This window comes from Arachis ipaensis, chromosome B09 (assembly GCF_000816755.2).
Source record: "Arachis ipaensis cultivar K30076 chromosome B09, Araip1.1, whole genome shotgun sequence".
Lineage (NCBI taxonomy): Eukaryota > Viridiplantae > Streptophyta > Magnoliopsida > Fabales > Fabaceae > Arachis > Arachis ipaensis.
Genome location: NC_029793.2, coordinates 103,321,667 through 103,326,360, shown reverse-complemented (window position 1 = coordinate 103,326,360; position 4,694 = coordinate 103,321,667).

Below are 4,694 nucleotides of genomic sequence, written 5' to 3'. Positions count from 1 at the left end.
ATGTGGTATCTAATAATGGCATTTCTGTAGACCCAGCAAAGGTGAATGTTATTTCTAGTTTACCTTAACCCTCTTCTGTGAGGGAAGTCCGTTCGTTCCTTGGCCATGCAGGTTTCTACAGGAGATTTATTAAAGACTTTAGTAAGGTGGCACTTCTCTTATCCAGATTACTGCAGAAGGACATTGAGTTCGAGTTTAGTGAAGATTGCAAACAAGTATTTGATAAGCTGATGACTGCCCTAACTCAACCCCCAATTGTGAGAGGACTCGACTGGAGCCAGCCGTTTGAAATCATGTGCGATGCTTCCAACCATGCAGTAGGAGCAGCGCTGGCTCAGCGTGAAGGTAAGGATCCTTTTGTTATTGCCTATGCGTCTAAGACTTTAGACACTGCCCAGTCCAATTATACTACTACTGAGAAAGATCTTCTTGCTATTGTTTTTGCTCTGGATAAATTCCGGGCCTATTTACTTGGTACAAAAGTAGTAATGTATTCGGACCACGCAGCTCTAAAGTATCTATTAGCTAAAAAGGAGTCCAAACCAAGGCTTATACGTTGGATACTGCTGCTACAAGAATTTAATTTAGAAATAAAGGATAAGAGTGGTAATCAGAATTTAGTAGCAGACCACTTGAGTCGCCTTGAACATATTAAGGATGATTCTACTCCTATAGATGATAATTTTCCTTTTGATAACCTACAAGCAGTATCTGAGGTAGTCCCTTGGTATGCACCTGTTGCTAATTATTTAGTTAGCCGCACATTTCCTCCACATTTTTCTAAACATCAAAGAGACAAGCTGAAAAGTGAGTCTAAATATTATATATGGGATGACCCATATTTATGGAGATGTGGCGCTGACTAGATAATTAGACGTTGTGTGCCTCAATCAGAATTCCAGTCCATTTTAGAGGCCTGTCACTCATCTGAGAATGGAGGACATTTTGGCCCTCAACGAACAGGTAGAAAGATCTTAGACTGTGGATTCTGGTGGCCTACTCTTTTTAGAGACGCTGCTGAGTTTTGCAAATCTTGTATCCCATGCCAGAAATTTAGTAATATATCCAGGAGGGATGAGATGCCTCAACACTATATGTTTTTCTGTGAAATTTTTAATGTATGGGGCATTGACTTCATGGGTCCATTTCCAAATTCTAGTGGATTTTTTTATATATTGTTAGCTGTGGATTATGTTTCCAAATGGGTGGAAGCAATCCCTACCCGCACTGACGATGCTAACACTGTTGTTTCCTTTGTGAGAAACCACATTATATGCCGTTTTGGATCACCACGAGCGATCGTGAGGGATCAAGGCACCCATTTTTGTAACAGGAGACTAACAGGATTGATGAAGAAGCATGGGATAATCCATAAAGTTGCAACAGCTTACCATCCCCAAACTAATGGGCAAGCCGAGGTGTCGAACAGAGAAAACTCCACTTGGAAGATCCCCACATAGCAGCAGATTGAGCTAGTGGAGCGTCCAACTTACGGACGTTAAAGCAAAGTGCTTGGTGGGAGACAACCCACCGCGGTATGATCGTTCTTTTCTTCACTTTTAGTAAAAAAAAAAATTTTCTTCGCCGCGCGACGCGATTGCACCAACGACGCGTCCGCGTGGCAGGGGGAGTAAATAAAAATAAAAATGAACAGAAAGTTACGCAGGAGCAGCGCTGGAGTCGTGCCAATGGCACAAATTACCCTACGCGACCGCGTCACTGACGCGACCGCGTCGCATGGAAATCACGGCCTTCCACGCGACCGCGTGCCCTGAGTTTTCGACGTAAAAGGGTGCGCAGTCGTATTCTGTGCGAGAGTGATGCTGGATTGGTGCTGGAAGCACAATCCTTGTCACGCGACCGCGTTGCTGACGCGGCCGCGTCACCCATTTTATAACGCACACTCATGCGATCGCGTGACCCACGCGATCGCGTCACCCAATTTTGGCAATTAAAATGAATCGAGAAATGACGCTTTTCAAGAAGCCACCCTTCAGCGCCAGAGATACCAATTTGACTGGGACTCCATTCTCGGAGTCATTGCATTACTTGGCAGCCGTTGGATCTACGGATACCACCGTACCCGCCCTAAGGGAATATTGGCTTCCGCACTTACCTTGGAGGCTCGCGTATGGGCACAGATCATGTCCCATTATGTCTTTCCGAGCACTCATGAGTCCTCCTTCACTGCAGACATGGCTGTTCTACTATGGTGCATCCTTACAGACCAACCTCTGAATCTCTCAAGACACATCCAGAATACCATGGAACACGTACAAATCATGGGCAACCTACCTTTTCCCGCCCTGGTCTCAAATCTTGTCTTAGCAGCCGGAGTCTGCTACAGAGCTAGGGACACCAAAGCCATGCTTCCACGAGATGATCAATATGTCCCTAACGGGAAATACCTCAGACTTTCAGCAGCCACTACAAGCCAGCCTACTGAGCCAGTTGAAGATATTCCTTCTTCAACACCACAAGCATCTACAACTGAGAAATTGCTCTAGCAGATACTTGAAAAATTGGATCGGCATGAACTGAAAGCTAAGATGAGAGAGCGCCGTAACAAGCGCCGATTCACATACCTCAAGGAGCTGATCATGGGCAAATTCAAGGACTCAGACACTCCGGACTCCACTTCTTTTACCAGCACTAGGAGCCATGATAGTCCCGACTGTGGAGATACTGCTACCAGCCCACCCCTGTTCCTGACAGATGGCACCGAGGACGGTGCAAAGCCTTAAGTGTGGGGAGGTCGGTCAGTACCTGACGTCCGGAGGTAATTTCTCTTCTCTATACACCAATAATTAGGATATTTTAGTTAGATTTTCTCCCCTTTATAGAATAGAATAAATTGCATAGGTTAGAATAGTTGCATGCATGTTCTACTTGATTGAAAAGACAATAAGTTTCTTTTAAAAATCTATCTTTGGAAAAAAAAGCATGCTCATGTGAAACCAAATTAAACTAAAATACCATGTGCATTGATATATGTTTGTGTTTCAAAAAAAAAATCCTTTTTAGATAAACAAATAAATAAGGGGACAAAATTACCCCAATGTTAAATTCAGAATTCAAAGATCAATGCAGATATGATAGAATTAAAATACAAAGTTGAAATATGAGTATGTGTTGAAAAAGGGAATTATGGGTAGCTAGGCATGAATTTAAAAGTATATAGAATATATGTATATTAGGTGAGAGCTTAGGTTAATTAAAGATTCAATTTATAAAGCTCACTTAGTCATATGTATACCCTTACCTGCACCTTGGCCCCATTACAACCTTGAAAAGACCTCATGATGTTTGCATTGGTATATTAACTGTTGTTAATTGGTTAGGAGAAAAACAAAAGTTAGAAAACATGACTAGAGAAGAATAGAGTGATTACCCTATACACTAGAGATTAGAGCGTACATATATTATCAGTGAGGGTTCAATGCTTGAATTTCCATGTTTCCTGCTTTCATAAGCTATCTTCTTGCACTTTTATCGGTTTTATTGTATAATGATAGAATTAGTGGAATTTGATTTGTAATTATTTTGAAGGCTTATTTACTTTTGATCAAGTGGACAATAATCATATAGTTGTATTTATTTATATATGTAGGATTGCATTGCATTTCATGAGTTTCTACATGTTCATACTTATTTCCTTGTCTCCTTCAATTTAGCATGAGGACATGCTAATGTTTAAGTGTGGGGAGGTTGATAAACCACTATTTTATAGTTTATATTGTGTTTAATTGTGTGGTTTTGTCATGATCCTTACCCACTTATTCATCAATTTAGCATGCATTTAGATTTCCTTCCTAAATTCAGTACATGTTTGAAAATTGCTTCCTAGAGACTTTAATTATTTAATTTTAATTCTCCTTTATTCCATTCGATGCCATGATCTGTGTGTCAAGTGTTTCAGGCTTTATAGGGCATGAATGAGATGGAGATTGGAGAGGAAGCTAGCAAAAAATGGAAGGAACACAAGAATTTGAGGATATAACCAGCGAGAAGTGACGCGGTCGCATGGCTCACGCGACCGTGCAAAGGAGCGCAAATTGCAGTGACGCGGCCGCATGGCTTGCGCGGCCGCGCGGATTGGAAAGCGCAAGCGACCCGGTAGCATGGACGACGCGAACGCGTGGAGAGGAAAAAGCACAAGCGACGCGTCCACATGGACGACGCGATCGCGTGACATGTGCGATCTGCATAATCTGCAGAATTCACTGGGGACGATTTCTGGACCTTATTTCGGCCCAGTTTTCGGCCCGGAACAGCAGACTAGAGTCAGAGAATATGCAGAAACAACACACACATTCATTCAGCAGTTTTAGATCTAGTTTTTCACTCTCTTAGGTTTTTCTCTCTAGTTTTTAGAATTTTAATTTTCAATTGGTCTTAGCATTGGAACATTGAGAAGAGTTATTTCCTCATCAAGAGTTCATCATTCTAGTTTGTTTTTTTAACTTAGTTTTATTCTTCCATATTCTTTGTTTTGTTCAATTTTATTATTCAGATACTTTTATGATTATTTAATGCAAGGATTATTTCTTTTTAATTCAATTTCAATTCCAATAATGATGTCTTCTTTTAATTCCCTTTTATGTGTTATGGGTTTATTATTTACAATGCGTGAGTAGTTTCATTACTTGATGGGAAATTGATTGAAAAGGAACTCTTGAGTTGGAAGGATTGAA